This window comes from Capsicum annuum, chromosome 6 (genome assembly GCF_002878395.1).
Source record: "Capsicum annuum cultivar UCD-10X-F1 chromosome 6, UCD10Xv1.1, whole genome shotgun sequence".
NCBI lineage: Eukaryota > Viridiplantae > Streptophyta > Magnoliopsida > Solanales > Solanaceae > Capsicum > Capsicum annuum.
Window position 1 is genome coordinate 193531660 of NC_061116.1, and position 21349 is coordinate 193553008.

The following is a 21349-nucleotide window of genomic DNA, read 5'->3' on the forward strand; positions in this document are numbered from 1 at the left end:
TTTTCTGAAAAATGACTTTCCTTGACCCATGAGGAAAGTCATTTTCCCTCAAATAGAGGAAAATGAGTTATTTTGAAAAATATTTCCCCAATATTTTACTACAACCAAACAAAGAAAAATAGGAAAACATTTTTCATCATACCAAACACACCCTTAATATGCATTCCAAAGTTTTAATTTGATACAATGCTAAGTGTGTATCAAGAGATTCCAACCAACACAAGAACAACAAGATGAACAACAAAGTGCTAGTGAATCGAAAATGGCCACACACGGCTTCACTAGGCTTGCAACACTTGTTTGAACTAGAAAAGTGAGTTTAACAACAAGAACAACAAAGACAATATTGCTAGTGAATCGAAAGAGCCCCACACGGCTTCACTGGACTTTTATATTCAACAACACAATGTTAACAAGATTTACAAAGAAAGAGATAGAAACAGAGATAGAAACTTAACACACAATATTCATTAATCTAAGAACCCTAACAAGAGAAAAGACCCTAAGACTAATAAATATCAATACCAAGTTCTTACTTGGACCAAGAGGAACTCAAAAAATCTCAAGAACCTAGTTTCTAGCCAAGATACAACACTAGTATCACTCTACTAGTGAGAATTTGATTTTGGCCTCTCCAAATGATGAGAAAGAGAAGTCAAAAATTTACAAGTCTTTATTTCTTGAATAATAGGAATGAACTAAAGCAAGACTAGCCCTATTACATGGCTTATATAGTCACTTAGAAAGGAGGGACAAAGACCAAATTACCCTTGGCATTTAAGTAGGCGGGTTTAGGGTGTCTTAGTGGGCCTCTTTATATTTTATTAAATATAGGCCCTTAGATGGGCTCACAAGGGCCTCACACATGGCCAAGAATGTGAACAAGGCTTGGAGTCGTTGCAACTCACGTGCTTGGCTTCGTGTGAAAAGTCTCGAGCTAGGAATTCCCGTATCATCCTCTCCATCTTGAAGGAAATTTGTCCTCAAATTCGGATCATTGCCATCCTCCAACGTTTCCACCCGAGAGAGATCACACACGTTGAAAATGTTGTGCACTTGATATTCCGGGGGTAGATCAATCTTGTAGGCATTGTCGTTGATCCTTTCTAATACTTGGAACGGGCCATCACCCCGTGGCATCAACTTAGCATTCCTTTGAGATGGGAATCTATCCTTCCTTATATGCACCCACACCCAATCTCCCGGTTCAAAAATGAGCTTTCTTCTTCCTTTTTTGGCTCGCCTCGCAACTTCTTGGTTTTTCTTATCCAACCGCAACCTCACCTTCTCATGTAGCTTTTTTATGGCCTCGGTCCATTTGCTTCCATCTACGCTTATCACAAGATCACTTGGCAAAGGGGTTAAATCCAAAGGGGTAAGGGGGTTGATGTCGTATACACACTCAAAGGGTGTCATCCCCGTGCTCGAGTGTATAATATGATTATAAGCAAACTCAATCAACGGTAAGTGCTTCTCCCAAGAAGTTATTTTTCCTTTAACCTTGGACCGTAACATAGACCCTAAGGTCCTGTTTACTACTTTCGTTGGCCATCGGTTTGTGGGTGGCATAAAGTCAAAAACAATAACTTAGTACTGAGTCTACCCCACATGGACTTCCAAAAGTGGCTTAGGAATTTAGAATTCCTATCACTTACTATGGTCCTCGGAACATCATGAAGTTTTACAACATTATCAACAAATAAAGAGGCTACGCTAGGTGCATCATCACATTTAGAACAAGGAATAAAGTGAGCCATCTTGGAAAACCGCTCCACCACGATAAAAATACTATCCCGCCCCTTCTAGTCCTCGGTAATCCCAACACGAACTCCATTGATATGTCAAGACAAGGACGCAAAGGGGTGGACAATGGGGTGTACAACCTGTGGGGTTGGAGCTGTGACTTGGCTCCTTTGCACTCAACACATTGGCCGCAAATTCGAGCCACATCCTTGTGCATTCTAGGCCAATAAAATTGTTCTTCCAAAATTCCAAGGGTCTTCTCGACCCCAAAATAGCCCATTAGACCGCCATTATGTGCTTTCCTCACAAATAATTCTCTCCACGAACTTAAGGGAACACACAATCGTCTACCTTTAAACAAGTATCCATCAAATTTGGTATAGGGATAGGAACCCCTATCTGTAACCCACCTATCCCTTTCCAACTCTTCACTTTACTATAGATAGGAGCGAAGTGAGGGCCATCGGGATATAAAGACTTGAGGCTTTCAAACCCCATCAACTTAAACGACAAAGTAGACACAAGCACATATTTTTAGGACAAAGCATCGGTAACCACATTGTCTTTACCCTTCTTGTATTGAATAACATAAGGGAAAGTTTCAACAAATTCAATCCATTTGGCATGTCGCCGGTTAAGCTTGTCTTGTACCCGTAGATGCTTCAAGGATTCATGATCCGTTCGGATCACGAATTCTTTAGTCCACAAATAATGTTGCCAAGTGGCCAAGGCTCTAATCAAGGCATACAACTCTAAATTGTATGTAGAGTAGTTTATAGTTGCTCCTTTGAGATTTTCGCTAAAGTAGGCAATAGACTTCAATTCTTGGATTAAAACCGCGCCTATGCCAACTTTGCTTACATCACATTTGACCTCAAAAGTCTTGTCAAAATTCGGCAATTATAGCAAAGGGGCCGAGATGAACATAGCTTTCAAGTCCTCGAAGGCCTTAGCTTGTTCATCTCCCTACTTGAAAGGCTGATCCTTTTTAATCACTTCGGTCAAGGGGGCGACAATGGTGCTAAATCCTTTGACAAAACGTCTATAAAAACTAGCCAACCCATGGAAGCTTCTCACTTCACCTACGGTTTGGGGAGTTGGCCAATTTTTAATGGCGTCAATCTTAGATTCATCCACTTCGACCCCTCTTGAGCTCACCACAAACCCAAGAAATACAACCTCATGGACACCAAAAGAACACTTTTCTAGATTAGCATATAACTTCTCCTTTCAGAGGACATCAAACACACATTGTAAATGCTTTACATGCTCATCTAAGGACTTACTATACACCAATACATCATCAAAATAAACAACAACAAACTTTCTGATAAATGGCTTCATCACATGATTCATTAGCCTCATAAAAGTACTTGGAGCGTTTGTTAGGCCGAATGGCATAACCATCCATTCATAAAGACCGAATTTGGTCTTGAAGGCGGTTTTCCATTCATCACCCGGTTGTATACAAATTTGGTGATAGCCACTCCTCAAATTAATTTTAGAAAACAAATATGAACCACTCAATTCATCAAGCATATCATCTAACCTAGGAATAGGGTGATGATATTTTACCGTTATCTTATTGATGGCTCGGAGTCCCATCTCGGCAATCAACGCACATACGCTAAGTCCCATCTTTTTTGGGAACTAGTAGCACCGGAACCGCACAAGGGCTCATACTTTCCTTGATATATCGTTTGTTGAGGAGTTCCTCAACTTGGCGTTATAATTCCTTGGTATCATCGGGTTGCTCCTATAAGCTGGTTTGTTGGCCAATCTTTGTGGTAATTCCTTTGGGAAGACATCCTCGTAATCCTACAAAACATGAGAAATAGGAGGAGAAATAGAAATGTTAGTGGCGTTAGTGTTAAAACAATGAGCCAAGAGGAGCATCGGAGTGTCCTCGTCATGATCCACAAATAATTCTTTCCTCCTAGACATCATCACCACACTTCCTTACCCCTTAGAAATTAGGATCCCCTCAGTTTTCCCTACTCCCTCACTCTCGGTTTCCCCTCTTTTTCCCTCACTCTCGTCCTTCTTTCCCTTTTTCCTCAATTCCCACATCTTTTGGTATAATTCATTCACTTGGGAAGGCAATAATGAATAAAGAGCGACCTTTCGGCCATCCTTCTCAAGTGTATACCTATTGGACCTTCCATCATGTTTGGTCGATCTATCGTATTGCCAAGGCCTTCCTAACAACAAGTGACAAGCCTCCATTGGTATCATATCACAAAGCACCTCGTCATGGTAGTTGGCTACCTTAAAGCGTATCATACATTGCCTTGTGACCTTTAACTCGCCGCATTCATTCAAACATTGAAACTTGTAAGGACTGGTGTGAGGTGTAGTCAACAATTTCAATAAGTTCACCATTTCAACACTAACCATATTCGCACAACTTCCACTATCTATCACCATAGTATACACACTTCCCTTCAGAAGACATTTAGTATGGAATAAATTCTCTCGTTGGCTAGGGTCATCTATCGCCTTACTAATCATGGCACGCCTCACTACAAAGTTTAGAATGACGCACTCCCCTTCTTGTGGATAAGCATCCTCACAATCATCATCATCATGTGGCTCATTTTTGGGTTTCTCTCCATCTTGAGGCTCGGCCTCATTCTCTTCTTTTTCAAGACCCACTTCCTCACCAAGGTAATACAATCTCCTTTTCCTTAGGATCACATTGCGCCGGTTTGGACATTCAATGGCTTTATGTCCCCAACCTTGGCACTTGAAACATTGGAACCCTTTAGGATTAGGATACTTATGAGCTTCTTGCCGAGGAGAAAATTTATGGACTGTTTTAGGCTTGGACAGCCTTGTAGTGGCAGGTTAGTCCTTGTTTTTGGGCCAACCCAAAGATGGTTGAACCATATCTTTGCTCCTCGGCCAACCCGAGGTTGATGATCCCTTTGCCTTGAACAACGACCTCTCTTTAAGCTCCCTTTCAATCTCAAGATCCGCTTGGAAAATCCCTTCAACAGTATCAAACTTGTGAAGCGTTAAATGAGTGGAGATCTCTTTGTTCAACCCACACTTGAACCGAATGATGTCATGGCCAATTTGTTCTCCCCGATGATCAAGCTTCAACATGAGTTGTTGAAACTCGTCATAGTATGCCATAACACTTCGATTCCCTTGTCGTAAATTATACAACCTAGAAAGTAACTCATGATGATAACTTTCGGGAAGATACCGTTGCCTCATTAGGTACCTCAACCGAAACCATGGTGGTGGTTGTACCTCTACCAACTCATTATCGAACCGCTTGACGTATTCCCACCAAGTGTTAGCATAGCCTTCAAAATAAGCTATGGCATAACGACTCTTCTTTTCCTCCGATGTATCATTCACTTAAAACACTTTATCGCACGTCGACTCCCAAGCAAGATACACATCAGGGTCACTTTCACCCTTAAAGGTAGGTAGCCTCAATTTGATGGTATTGATGCCTACGTCTCTCTCTAGGTGTCGGTTTCCCCTTTCTCCATACCCTCGGTATCTCTTTGGATCCACACGACCTCTTCTCATCTCTTCCTCCCTCATGTAGGCATCGTCAAAGGCTCCATACCCTTCATAATTCTCTCTACCATATTCCTCAAGGTGGACGGGATGATTTTCGACATTTGGAACTTGATTCAGAGGAATTGGATTTTATGGAGGTAGTAGTCTTTGGTTTAGTGGAGCTTGGAAGGGGGGTTCGGATTTTGTGGAGGCATTTGACGTCTGAGTACCTCTTGCGGAACTTGAGATATTTGGGAACGGGTTGGTCTATTAGAGTCTCTATTTAGAGGGTTATAAGTGGTTTGTCTTGCGGCATTTAGTAGAGCTAGTGAAGGATTTGGCAATTGTGGCCATGTTTCGGGAGTAACGGTGGCGGAGGAATTTCTATCATTTCCACTTGACGAAACATGTCGAGGAGTAGAAGGACGAGTGTTCCTTTGACTCTCCACTTGTTCTAACCTCCCACTAATAGTTGTCACTTCTCCCCTTATGGCTCCCACTTCCGTACTTAACCTTTCAAGAGTTTGGGTCATAGCCTCAAGAGTGACCCTCATATTCTTCATTTCATTAGAATCCACGGTTTGAGATGTGGTTCCCTCCACTATCAAGGTATCACCTACACAAGCAACAAACAAGTTAATTTAAAGTCCCTCTCCTCACTCACACTCTCTTGGTTCACCCACACTCAAGTTCCACAAGAGTTGTAGATTGGCTAGGAACCCGTGAATTCGTAAGGTATAAGTATGCTCTTTCCCGGAATGGATTCTTGTTTGGAACTCAAAGAATTCTCATCGGACTAGAGCCAAGAGTTACAACGTATTCAAACGACAAAAGCAGACAAACAAACGTTGACACGAACACAAGGCTTCAAGTGACTAATTGACAAGCTAGTAGGAATGTACTAGTTTGTTAATTAGTTCTCAAGTCAATTAGAGGAAACTAGGAATCAATAATTAAAAACTAGAACATCCAAATTTGAGCTTAATTATCACGTGAACAATAACTAGGGTGACATGGCAGCATGTCAATGGCCGCGGGTCCATATAAATAGTTCATCAACTTGGAGTCTTAGTTCCCTTAGATCTTTTGTAATGGATGACTTGTTATTGGGATGGAAAACATAAAGTGTTGTAACATTTTTCAAACCCCTTTTTTCTTTTCTTTTCTTTTTTTTCAAACTCAAAAGGTGATGTTTGACCTCACTAGTCCCATAAGACAAGGTTCCTTGTTTTAAGAAAAAGTGGTTGTCAAGTCTTGAAAAGGTGATGTTGGCAAGTCTTCTCACAAACAATTTTCAATTTTGTCCTACAACCTTTTTGGATCTATTTATTTTTATAGAAGTTAAGACATAAGATGAGGAGAAGTTTAGGATAAACACAACATCAACACCTTCAAGAACACAACAACAATACACCACAATGGTCACTTCCAAGTTTTTTCTTTTATTTTTTACAACACAATTCTCTTTTTCATTAAGCTCAACTTTAGATTTAAACACCCTTTGTGTTGATGAGAAAGAAACCAACACAAGAAACAACTAAACAAGTAAAACTTTTATAGATCTACAACCAATTTTTTTTTTACGAAAATGTTCAAGAACACACTTTTTGGTAAGAGCTTTCCAAGATTGTTTTTGTAAGAACAAAACCTAGCCTTGAGCTTTGATACCAAATGATACAATGCTAAGTGTGTATCAAGAGACTCCAACCAACACAAGAACAACAAGATGAACAACAAAGTGCTAGTGAATCGAAAATGGCCACACACGGCTTCACTAGGCTTGCAATACTTGTTTGAACTAGAAAAGTGAGTTTAACAACAAGAACAACAAAGACAATATTGCTAGTGAATCAAAAGATCCCCCATACGTCTTCACTAGACTTTTATATTCAACAACACAATGTTAACAAGATATACAAAGAAAGATATAGAAACTTAACACACAATATTCATTAATCTAAGAACCCTAACAAGAGAAAGGACCCTAAGACTAATAAATATCAATACCAAGTTCTTACTTGGACCAAGAGGAACTCAAAAAACCTCAAGAACCTAGTTTCTAGCCAAGATACAACACTAATATCACTCTACTAGTGAGAATTTGGTTTGGCCTCTCCAAATGATGAGAAAGAGAAGTCCAAAATTTACAAGTCTTTATTTCTTGAATAATGGGAATGAACTAAAGCAAGACTAGCCCTATTACATGACTTATATAGTCACTTAGAAAGGAGGGACAAAGACCAAATAAACCTTGGCATTTAAGTAGGTGGGTTTGGGGTGTCTTGGTGGGCCTCTTTACATTTTATTAAATATAGGCCCTTAGATGGGCTCACAAGGGCCTCACACATGGCCAAGAATGTGAACAAGGCTTGGAGCCGTTGCAACTCACGTGCTTGGCTTCGTGTGAAAGATCTCGAGCTAGGAATTCCCGTATCATAATTACTCCAATCCGACCTACTTTTAGTTAAATCACATTTGATCAGTTTTGTCTATCGTTTTAATTTGAATACTTATTTGACAGCTCTTACCCAATTTTCTCTGACGTACCTTTCATGCATAAATCAGATGGCTCAACGTTATAGAAGACAGGATATGCCGTTTGTTCCTTCTGATCAACACACTCCATTATCGTTGCGAGTTCCTCCAAGCACCAGGTGGATGAAGCATAGTCCTCAGAAAAGATAATAATGGCAATTCTTGATTCCTCAATCGCTTTCAACAGTTCTGCTGAAATGTGTTTTCCTCTTTCAAGTTTCACATCATCTTTGAATACACTGATTCCCATATCTTTTAATTTTCTTTTAAGAGCCTTGTACTTGTAAGAACGATCATGGCTATGCATAGTTGTACAAGGAGCTGTACTCTTTTGTTTGTTTTTTTTTTAGTGGCATTATGTAATTGTCTTATCTTAGGAGCTCTGTACATTGTTGTCATAAGTTGGGACATCTACTTTAGTCTTATTTTTGCATTTTTTAACTGAAACTTTGATAAATGGTATAAATATATCTTTTGTCATTTTTTAGGTATAAATATACTTTTGTCGTTAATGAAAAAATACATGTATAACTTTGAACTTTGATAAATGGTACAGATATACCTTTCGATATACTTTAGGTACAAATATAACCTTGTATTAATGAAAAAGTACATATATACCCTTCTCACTAACGGTAGAACGTGTCACAATGTTCATTTGACCTTTTTAAATTTAATTTATCCCAACTCCACCCCAAATAATTCTAATTTAACCCATAACCCGATCTAAATAATAACTCAAACCCGACACGGTCTAATAGAAAGTGAAAGAGAAAATGAATATACATGAATAGAGCTACGTCTTGAAGGTTCTATTAGACGGAATCGGGTTTGTGTTATTATTTGAATCAGTTTATGGGTTAAATTAGAATTATTTTCTGGTAGGGTGAGGATAAATTGAATTAAAAGGGGCAAATGAACAAGATTGTGACACATGTCTTGACGTTAGTAAAAAGGGTATATTTGTACCTTTTCATTAACGGCAATAGTATATTTGTACCTAAAGTATGACAGAGGGTATACTTATACCATTTATCAAAGTTTAGGGGTATATATGTACTTTTTCATTAACTACAAGAGTATATTTGTACCTAAAGTATGACAAAAGGTATATCTCTAGCATTTATAAAAGTTCAGGGGTATATACGTACTTTTTCATTAACGACAAGAGTCTATTTGTACCTAAAGTATGACAGAGTGTATATTTGTATCATTTATCAAAGTTCAGGGACATATTCGTACCTTTTTCCTTTTTTAACCTGAAAATTGGCGCTTAAAAGGACCTTATAGTTTCTTCAAACACTATCAAAGCTATCTGACATCACCAAAACTTAAAATATGTTTAAAAGTAAAAAGTACTTAATGTTGTTTTTTAACGTTTTCGGGTTTAAGAATCTGTAATTTGACACAATAACTCAACACTAGTTCAAGTTTAAAACAAAAATACTATGAAGTGCAACAACACCCTCAACACAAGATCAAAGTGATCTTTCTAAGAAGTGCATTTTATTTTTCCAGAAATTAAGATGAAACATAAATGTAAAACCAAGTCCCCCAACTTCACGAAGTGTCCTTAAGGAATAATTTTCCTCACTGTACCCGAGGTTTTGGAATCTTCCTCTCAGGATAAAATGACTTTCAATCCAACTATAGTGGTACCTCAAATTATTGGATTCGTCGAACTCACTCAACGATTTGATTGATCACAAGGAATGTTTTGAAGACAAGAAGAGTTTGTATTTCAAAAAAAAATTTCATACCAAAACCTGTGGATAAATGCAGGTTTATATAGCCATCAACTGCCCCTTCCGAAAGGTGGTAATGGTTCATCCGAAGAGGTGTATCCTTTGGAAAAGTCATGTCTTTTCATTCAAAATATTGTGTCTTTTCTGAATAAACACAACTATCTGAACAGTCACTCCTTTTCCAAAACAATATGCCTTTTCATAAAAGGTTGTGTTCCTCCATTTTCCATTCACACCAATTGAACCCAACAATCCCCCACATGAATGGAGAATGACTATACTTTGTAAAACTTTATGGACAAATATGTGATCATCAAGTAAAGACTGATTACATCTGGACAAGTAGGTTTCCCTTTGAACCGTCGAGCTTTAATGTACACCTAGAAAACACAGGTCACACAACCAGCCTTTTACCATTTATGGTTCTCACGATTTTATTCTTTTCAGTCATGAACACGTCCCGATTTCATGAGAGCTTAGAGAATAGACCTTTACTAATCATGAGAGCTTAGCGAATAGACCTTTACTAACATTCTCTTTAAAGCGGCTTCCACTTCTCCCTCACATAGGTGATTTCTAAACGCTCAATCCTATAGATTTAAACTATTTAATCAAATCTGCCAAATTTAGATAATCATTAAAAGACTTTTCACCTTAAGTCTTATCCTTGTTTACTAAACATTGTCTACATCATGAGAATGAGTTGGTATTTTGACAATGTTGAACCTGTCAGACATAACTTTGTTTGATCTCCTTGAACCTAGCTCTTGGGATCTCCAGTCTACTAGGTAGAGTTACCGCTATGCTGACTTGTCCTAGGCTTTAAACCCATTTCCTTAGATGTTTTCTCAACTCCTGTCTAGATAGTCCTTTTGTAAGTGGATCCGACACATTATCTTTTGACTTCACATAGTCAACAGTGATAATTACACTAGAGAGAAATTCTTTAATGGTATTATGTCTCCGTCTTATGTGATGAGATTTACCGTTGTACATTATGCTCCCTGCCCTTTCTATCATCTATTGGCTATCACAATGTATACATACTGGTTCCACTGGTTTGGGCCAATAAGGAATATCTTCCAAGAAATTCTGGAGCCATTCTGCTTCTTCACCGGCTTTATCCAATGCGATAAATTCAGATTCCATTGTAGAGCGAGCAATACAAGTATGTTTGGATGACTTTCAAGAGACCGTTCCTCCACCGATAGTAAATACATATCCAGTCATGGATTTTACTTCGTTTGATCCAGTGATCCAATTTGCATCACTATATCCTTCAAGTACCGTGGGATATTTATTATAATGCAAAGCGTAGTCTTGAGTGTATTTGAGATACCCCAAAACTCTTTTCATTGCCAACCAATGAATTTTGTTGGGATAACTCGTGTACCGACTTAATTTACTAATAGCACATGCTATGTATGGTCATGTACAATTCATTATATACATTAAATATCCCAATACTCTTGCGTACTCCAATTGTGAGTCACTTTCACCTTCATTCTTTCGAAGTGCAAAGCTCATACCCAATGGAGTCTTGGCAATACCAAATTCCATATACTTAATTTTGTCAAGTACTTTTTCGATGTAATGAAACTGTGACAATGCCAATCCTTGTGGAATTCTATGAATTCTTATTCCTAAGATCACGTCCGCAACTCCAAGGTCTTTCATATCGAACTTACTCTCGAGCATTCGTTTTATTGTATTTAAGTCTGAAGTGTCTCTACTAATAATCAACATATCATCCACATATAAACACACAATGACTTGGTGATTCGGAGTGTCTTTAATATAAACACATTAATCACATTCATTAATTTTGAATCCGTTTGCCAACATTGTTTGGTCAAACTTTGCATGTCATTGCTTAGGTGCTTGTTTTAGTCCATAAAGTGACTTAACAAGTTTACACACCTTATTTTCTTTTCCTGGAACCATAAAACCCTCAGGTTGTTCTATGTAAATTTCTTCCTTCAATTCTCCATTTAGGAATGTAGTTTTCACATCCATTTGATGGATTTCAAGACCATATACCGCCGCCAAGGCAATTAACATTCGAATCGATGTTATCCTTGTTACCGGCGAGTATGTATCAAAGTAATCAAGGCCTTCTTTTTGTTTGAAGTCTTTTACTGCAAGTCTTGCCTTGTATTTGTTAATAGTACCATCCGCTTTCATTTTTCTTTTTAAGATCAATTTAGATCCTAAAAGTTTGTTTCCTGGAGGAAGATCAACCAACTCCCATGTATGGTTTCTTAAGATTGAATCAACCTCACTATCGACTGCCTCTTTCCAAAAGGATGAGTCCGAAGATGTCATCGCTTCCTTAAATGTTTAAGGCTCATTTTCTAAGAGAAATGTTACAAAATCCGATCCAAACAAAGTTAACGTTCTTTGATGGGTACTATGTCTTGGATTCTTATCATTATATACATTCTCACTTGGTTCATCTCGAGTTCGTTTAGACCCTCCACTAGACTGTTCACGTCTAGTTTTATAGGAATAAATATTTTCAAAGAATTTAGCGTTATCTGATTTAATTACCGTATTTTCATTAATATCTGGATGTTTGTATTTATGAACCAAAAATCGACATGCTTTACTACTTTTAGCATATCCTATGAACACACATTCCACCGTAGGTCCTATCTTAACTCTTTTAGGCATAGGAACTTGGACCTTTTCTAGACACCCCCACACTTTGAAATATTTCAAGTTGGGTTTCCTTCCTTTCCATTTTTCATAAGGGATTGATTGTGTCTTACTATGGAGAACTCTATTGAGTATTCGGTTGGCTGTAAGGATAGCCTCCCCCCACAAGTTTTACGGTAAACCTAAACTTATAAGTAAGACATTCATCATTTCCTTCAAAGTTCGATTTTTTCTTTCCGCAATTTCATTAGATTGAGGTGAATACGGGGCCATAGTTTGATGGAAAATTCCATTCTCTACACATATTCTGTCGAAGGGAGATTCATATTCTCCGCCCCTATCACTTCTTATCATTTTTATCCTTTTCCCTAACTGATTTTTAACTTCAGTTTTATATTGCCTAAATGCATCTATTGCTTCATCCTTACTATTTAGCAAATAGACATAACAATATCTCGTGCAATCATCGATAAAAGTTATGAAATACTTTTCTCATCACGTGATGGTGTTGACTTCATATCACAAATGTTCGTGTGTATTAAGTCTAAGGGATTGAAATTCCTTTCAACGGACTTATAAGGATGATTTGCATACTTTGATTCCACACATGTTTGATATTTTGATTTATTGCACTCAAAGTTTGTCAAAACTTCTAAGTTAATCATTTTTTGTAATATTTTATAATTAACATGGCCTAAACGTTCATGCCATAAATCATAAGACTCAATCAAGTAAGAAGAAACTGAACTTTTATTGATTTCAACATTCATTACATTCATTTTGAATAGGTCCTCATTGAGGTAGCCTTTTCCTGCATACACTTCTTCTTTACTAAGCACAATTTTTCTGGAAACAAATATACATTTGAATTCGTTCTTGTCTAGAAGTGAAACTGAACATACAAGACATTGTTAAGTGTCAACACTTTGCCGGAAGTCATCTTCAAGCACACTTTTCCTGTTCCTTCTACTTTTGCAGTAGTAGAGTTTTCCATGTAGATCTTTTCTTCTACTTGAGCCAGAGCGAACGTCGAAAACAAATCCTTGTTAGTACAAACATAGCGGGTGGCACCAGAATCCATCCACTATTTACGAGGATTTCCCACTAAGTTGCATTCGAAAAGCATAGCACACAGATCATCCGTTTCTTTCTTAGACTCAGTTAAATTTGCTTGGTCCTTTTTCTTCCCTTTCTTCTGGGCACGACAATCCATAGACTTATGGTCAATCTTACCACAGTTGAAGCACTTTCCCTTGAATTTCTTCTTGGGTTGATTGCTTTCATTTCCAGCTTCTTTCTCTTTTTGGAGTTATTTTGGTCATCTTCTACAATGTTTACTCCTCTTATTGCAAAATTGCCTCTTGACCTTCTTTCCGCAGCCGTATTATCTTCTTCAATGTGTAGTCGTACAATCAGATCTTCGACTGACATCTTCTTATGTTTGTGTTTCAAATTGTTCTTGAAGTCTTTCCACATAGGTGGTAGCTTCTCTATTATTTCTGCTACTTGAAATGCTTCATTCACAATCAAACCTACAACAAAGGTTATGTAAATACTAAGAACATGTTTAAACTGTTCAATAAAGGTATTTGTTAAAATCATACCTTCTGCAAGGAGATCATGGATGATCACTTGTAGTTCCTGCACTTGGGAAACAACAGACTTGTTGTCTATTATTTTGTACTCCAGGAATCTTGCAACAAAGAACTTTTTAGTTCATGCATCCTCCGTCTTTTACTTTCATTCTAGCGCTCCCCATAACTTTTTCGATGTCTTTGTTCCACTGTACACATTGTAAAGGTCATCTTGGAGACCACTCAAGATGTAATTCCTACAAAGGAAATCTGAGTGTTTCCAAACCTCCATAATCACGAAGCGCTCTTGTTCAGAAGTTCTCTCAGGCACCTCCAGAGCTTCCTCAACCGTGAACCATTCAAGGCAGAGAGTTGTGAGGTAGAAAAATATTTTCTGCTACCATCTCTTGAAGTCAATACCCGCGAACTTTTCGGATTTCTCCGCTGGTGCCATAGCTTGTTGGGCATTAGTACGACTCATCGTGGCAATTCTAGTTGCTGCCATAGTCGTTCTAGCATCATGCATTTGACTATCAGTCGTCATTTTCCTATCAAAATAAGACAAAACCTTTAGTATGTCAAAATACTAGTAATAAAGTTGCAGCAACTTTAAACACCTCTTGTTTATAGTTTAACGATGAAGTTTTTGTGACTTTCAATCGTCAACTGAGTGATCTTTAACTTGTGATGAAGATTTATGTCTTCAAATCACTAGTTAAGTTCAAACGGAGTAAAAAGCTAAAAGCTTTAATCTCTAAAAATCAAGCAATACAGATTCTGAAAAAAAAAATTAGTGAAAAGAAAATTTCACCAAACAAGCAAAAAAAATATTTTTTTTTCCAAAATTATTCCTTAAGATTGTTGTTTTTCAACGTTTTCGGGTACAAATTTGACACAATAACTTCAACACTAGTTCAAGTTTAAAACAAGAACACTATGAAGTGCAACAACACCCTCAACACAAGATCAAAGTGATCTTTCTAAGAAGTGTATTTTATTTTTCCAGAAATTAAGATGAAACAGAAACGTAAAGGCAAGTCCCCCAACTTTGCGGAGTGTCCTTAAGGAATAATTCCTCTCACTGTACCCGAGGTTTTGAAATTTTCCTCCCAGGATAAAATGACTTTCAATCCAACTATAGTGGTACCTCAAATAATTGGATTCGTCGAACTCACTCAACGATTTGATTGATCACAAGGAATGTTTTGAAGACAAGAAGAGTTTGTATTTCTGAAAATTTTTCATACCAAAACCTGTGGATAAATTCAGGTGTATATAGCCATCAAGTGCCCTTTCCGAAAGGTGGCAATGGTTCATCCGAAAAGGCGTATCCTTTGGAAGAGTCATGTCTTTTCATTCAAAACATCGTGTCTTTTTCTGATCAGACACAACTATCTGAACAGTCACTTCTTTTTCAAAATAATATGTCTTTTCATAAAAGGTTGTGTCCTTCCATTTTCCATTCACACCAATTGAACCCAATACTTAAAAATAAGTGAATTCACACAAACAAAATCAAACTCAATTTATCTAAGGAGATGTTTGGTAGTATGCATTAAAAAAATGCATTAGCTCTGTGTATTATTAATATCTTGTTTGGTATACTTTTTTAACCTATGTATGTACACTCTGTTATGTATTATGCTATGCATAATTAATACGTGGGAAACCCTTAGTATTAGTAATGTAATGGTGTTTAATGCATGCATTAGCATGGGTAAAGACACTATAACCCCTCAGAACCTTTTTCACATTATTTTTATTATATCCGTGGAGGATATTTTTGTAAATAATTTCTTATTTAAAAATATGCAACGAAAGTTATTTTTAACACACCAAATCAGATGTTGCGTAAGAAATAATCTCTGTATAACTACTAAAATCATAATTAATACTTATATTACTAATGCAAACATTAGTAGTACATCATATTTTGAGTTATTCTTTTACACGCTAATGTAACACTCAGCATTTTTGGGCTAAAATTTGAACCGTTGTCTTACGTGTATAAGCTTGAATCCAATTATTTTCAATATAAATATAAGTGTCATGATTATTATCCTAGTGTGAAAAGTGCCTTTGAGAGAAAGGGTGTTTGTAGAAAACACTTAGAGTGAAGTGGAGTTAAGAACTTTCATTATCGATTAAATTTTGAAATTCTATTCTATAAGGATTAATTTTGAACGTGTATAACTTCTGGAATATGTATAATTTTGGAGCATAAGACCCACCAAATTGTAGGTGATTGAATTAACTTTCTAACGCTGTCAATTTTGCCTTAATCCGATATTCGAGCAAAAAGTTATGAGCATTTTCATGAGGAGGCAGTAAGGGTCCGCGATAGCGACGCGGAGCTCATCGCGGAAATTGCACTATGTGACGCGCCGATTGAGAATCCTTAGGGTGAGGATTGGAAATTTTGGGATTCAATGGGTGAAAGGAGCCCATTGATGAATAGCTCACATACCTGAAGTAGGAGCCTTCGGGAAATCTTTGAAATTGATCTTGCTTATTGAGAAGCCCTAGTTTGCTCGACGAAGGTGGGAAATTTGTCTCTTTGATCTCCTTTGGGTGGAATACGGTTAATTGATGATTTGGGGGCTTTTGGGTCCTTTTATACCACTCTTTGGGAAGACAAAACGACATGGATTTGGATTTTAAGGGGGTGGAAAAGACATAAAATCCCCTGGAAAAGCATGTAGGAAAACACGTTTCCAATAGTCATGACTCGTAACGATTGATTACGATTTTTGTCCTGCGTCGTAGCCTGGGATACTGGGATTCTGGGTACATTCTGGTCTGACTACGACTTGCCACCTAACGACTCATCATGACTGACTATGAGTGTAGGGTGGAGTCGTAATCAGAAGCTGAGTCCTTGGGTCATACACTGGTCAGGCTACGAGTCCACACAATGAATCGTAAGGTATGGTCACGAGTCATATGTTGGACTCGTAACCACTGGAGGGGATCCTTGGTTACACACTGTTGTGACTACAAGTCCCTCGATACGACTCGTAGTCACTGATTACGAATCGTAGTGAGATATCGTAGTCACTAGACTAAGGCCGAGGGACTCACTGAAGTGGCTACGACTCACTCGTGACAACTCGTCATGAGTGGTAATGACTCTTTACCCTGAGTCGTAGCCATGGCATTTTGTCAGGCTCTCAAAGGAAAATTTTCATAACTTCTTGTCATGACCTCGGATCAATACGAGGCTTGATGCGTCGGAACGCTAACCTCATGGGCTATCTTTTGGGAGGTTTAGGACATAAAAACTCGAGGTATTACATAATCTGAGCCCTGATCAACCCCAAATCAGTCCCACAAAGTTTAGAGAAATGAGAGTTTTAACTATTATCTTAAATGAAAAAAGAATCGGATACTTATGAAAATAACAAAGAAGGGTGGTCACTACAATAATATCGAACTAATCTCACAGTAAGAATTGGATATTTATGAAAATAGCTATACATTTTGTTGCTTTGACCTCCTTCTCTGTCTTTCTATAGCATGAATAATCACATTGTTAAGATTAAACAGAGCTATATAAGGCGGCGCGGGACAGGGGAAACTATGCGGGGCAGGGCCGGTTAAATAAGTGGTAGGGCAAGACTTCGCCAGCCCCAACCCGCCCTAACCTCGTTCCCCTATTGCCATCCCTACCAGCAATGTTGATCTTTTTGAAATGACAAAATTACCCTTGATTTTCTAACTCTTCACCTTTTTTATATAATAACTAGATATGGTATCCTTGTGTTGTGCACGGGCCTAATGTATATGATTTTGAAGGAAAAATTACTACTTTTCACTTTTGTAGTTTGATTATCATGAACAGATATTGTTGCTATGCAACAGATACAACGAGATAGGCTATAATAATATCGCCAAGCTATATTTTATAAATACAAAAAAGTTTCAAAAGAACAAATACTATAATATATGTTAACAGAAAAGTCTCACTGCAATTATATTTACTTGTGTGTACCAGAAAACACTGCGGTTATATTTATTCCTGTTAACCACATATTCTGACGTGTGTTGGTGAACTTTATCAGATTTACCCTCATTATATACATTTTGCCTAGTAATAGTTTCTACTTTTATCATAAAAAATATCGAAGATTTTCCTCTTCTTTGTGATGCCCAAGTCTTTCCAGAAGAATAATACAAACTACTTGACTAAATTTGACGTCATCCACTTTAATTTAATATTGAACCAAGTCCAAGTTCAAAACATATTTCAAAGCTAAGGTATAATTATATGGGCCTTCATTTCCAGCAGAACAACTTATAAAAATTTCCTTTCCCGTAGAACTAAATACACCAAGTGCAATAGTTTCATCCCAAAAAGCATTAAGAAACCAATGGAAATGGATATAATATCAACGCCATCTTCAATTGTGGATCTACCACATATAATAACATGTCACTTTCCGAACGCAAGCAACTTGAGTTGCAAAATTTGTTTACATATTAAAATAAGCAAGAGGTGAAATGTCAGCAACACTATCAAAAGTATTTGGAGTATGTGCACCATGCCCTCTCTCATCTAATAGTGTTCCACCATTGAACGCAGAAAAGTCTCTCGCTCCAATGAGCTTGTTGTTAAATGCTGTGAAATTAAACTCCTATCCTTCCTTCCATTTGGCAAGTCGAGAAAGCATTCCTGAAGTATGTTCGGGGTATATTTCAATGTCCAGCAAATCAATGATCACACATAGTTAGACGTATTTCAGAAGACTAAATTTTGGTGCAATCGTGAGTTTTTTATGCTCACAATAGCCTTTCAGGTCCTATAAAAATAAAGCTCAACCTTGTCTTCAATATCTTTACTTTATCTGGTGATATTCTACCAGCAAAATCATGGAAGACATTTCCATAGAAACATATTATGCGTGAGGACACATTGGATAAAAGTGAGTATTGGTGGAAACCATGTATTTTTCAAGTGACTCACGTGAATAATATAGATATTTGAATTACTCGGTTTGATCACTGGCTTATATGATTGTTAAATGAGAACTTACAATGAACAATAATAAATTAGAAAGACCGTCAAGGCCACGAGCTTGGTATGGAAGAGAAACTCCTACATAAAATATTGCTTTTATGTTATTTTTTTAGCTGATATAACTAGGTAAAGCTCTATTAGTTATATAAACGTTTATCTAACATTTATCAATTATTCATCACAGAAAAGTGACCGTCAATCCAAGTTTTTGAGAAGACAAATGAGTCAAGAAAAAAAGCAGACTTAACATACCAATATCATACCTATACATACAGACGATTGAATATTCAAACTACAACCACGTCTCCGTATTCCTTATTCCAAAATTCAATACACACTAGCAATTAAAATCTCAGATTATATTCAGTCCATATTTATCTCTGATAAATTTTTGCATATGATAAAACTCCTCTTTTAAAATGAATTTGAATGTGTGTTACAGCTCTCAGTCCTGTTCTCTCATTGACATCGATGTTCATGTCCTTTACAATAATTAGAATTGATAATTCACCCACAATCTAAGAAGAAATACCATTTTCAAAGATTATCCTAAAAAATGATATCGACGAAAATGGCATACTAAATTGTAGTTACGAAGGTATAATCGATCAATATGCTTATTAGCCACAACAGTGACAGTTGGCAGCCAAACCACAACATTTCTAGTACCCGTATCTGTGAAATCTTAGCTTGTACAAATAGGTGACAAATAAAAACATGTATGTAGGAAATGAGCTATACAAATATGATAAAAAAAATATTTCTTAAGAACCAAAGAAAAAGTCACTCAATCAAAATAATTAATCTGAAAATTAAATAACCACAAATTTTTTAAATAGATTTCTCATAATGTGGAAATTTCATGTCCTACCCATCAACATGAGGCACCCACAAATCAGCATTTAGGAGCTTCTATGCAGTTCTTTTCGTTTCATCTATCCCCCTTGAAAACACACTCTCTTTCTCCTATATATATATTCAAAATAATTGGTTCAAGATGAATATGAAAATGACCTTGGTGAAGCGAGCTTTCTTTATTTGAGAGTGTTCAACAAAAATAATAGTCAAGTTGATATGTGAGTTTTATTGATTAAGAAAATTTGTAATTTGTAAAAATATATAATAGCTTTAGTGCAGCTTCTGGTTAACTATGTTTTTTCTAACAAAATAAATAATCTCATAATCTGATTTAGTACCAATAAAGGGTCAAATTTGTAGCTTGACAAATTAAGAGGAAAAGTACCTTAGCCTTGCGCTTCATCAAGATAGGCCAATATGATGTTCCATAGAAATTTCCAAATCATTTTAAGCCTATACCATCAATTTCTGCAAGACAATTGAAGCAATATTCCTCAGTAAGAAGGCAAAACACCGATGCAATCTATTGGCAAAAAAAATAAGAGAATAGAACCAGTTATATTGTGTAGGAACAAACTTCTCGTGTCATTACTTAATTAGACAAATAGAAAATCTCATAGCTCTTTAGATGAGATGTTCAAGCAAGTAATGTCAAGAATAACAAATGAATACATAAATAAGGCAAGAATTCAGCCGTTAAGCCTCAATAAATCTGAATGGGAATAAATTTAATTATACATCCACATTATAAGGTAAATCACAGGAAAAAATATTCATCGACAGATGGAATCAATAAATAGAGAAGCTAGAAGGCAAACTGGATGATGAAAATTCTAGATGGAACAGAAATGTGCATCGGGGTGGTCTTCTTCAATTTCAGGTTAGAGACATTGCACAAGTATTCAAAAGTATAAAGTTCCCCTAATACATGATTTAGGCCATTATTTCAAGTGGGATACAGATGGAATTTATGGGAAAAGGAGGTTCATTTTCTGTTCAACTAAATAATGTTTTAACATTCTAACTTCTTAGGAACAGAATACAACATATTCCAGTAAAAAGTGTTGTCAAATAACTAAACAGACAACATGTAGCAAGCGGCAACAACACTCTGATGAAAAGAAAAGTACCTCTCTAACTTCACAAGGTAGGAAATAAGGTTGCTTACGCACCACCCTCCTCACTCCCCACGCCCTAGGCCTCCGGCTCCACGTATGAAATTATATTGAGTATGTTGTTGCTCAAGTGGTATAAAAAGTAATGAGAATATTCAGGAATTATGGAATATTTTTGAAAATTTTGGTAAGAACAAACTTATTCTTTCACTCATATATGATTCCAAAAAGATGAAACTTCGTGGACTTCCGTGCAGAACTACTGTCTAAGGCAATAAAAGGAGTATATTTCATGGTCGTCATCAACTTTGTATTTTTTTAATCAAAAGTTTTATTTTGTTACACAAAAGTCATTTAACTTTGTCTCATCTTTCACAAAAGTCATTTTGAAATAATTTGGTTAAAACGATACCTAAAATTTGAGATGAAATAAAAAACGATCTTTTATGTTTAAAGGTAGGTTCAAAATGGTCCTCAGATATACTTTTAAGCAGTTTTGATTCACTATATTGCTAATAGAAATGAATCATTTTATTTTCATATGTTTGACAAACTCTACCTACTAAATTAAAAATATTGAAAAAA

The 21349-nt window shown here is 36.7% G+C and overlaps 1 long non-coding RNA gene across 1 annotated transcript; it reads right to left on the reverse strand.

Moving 5' to 3' along the window:
* Nucleotides 1–18173: 18173 nt before the first annotated feature.
* Nucleotides 18174–20915, reverse strand: LOC124899300. Its single transcript, XR_007056586.1, has 3 exons — nt 20780–20915; nt 20035–20117; nt 18174–18446 (listed from the first exon to the last, which is right to left on the reverse strand). It is a non-coding gene; the product is annotated as an uncharacterized LOC124899300 (long non-coding RNA).
* Nucleotides 20916–21349: the final 434 nt, after the last annotated feature.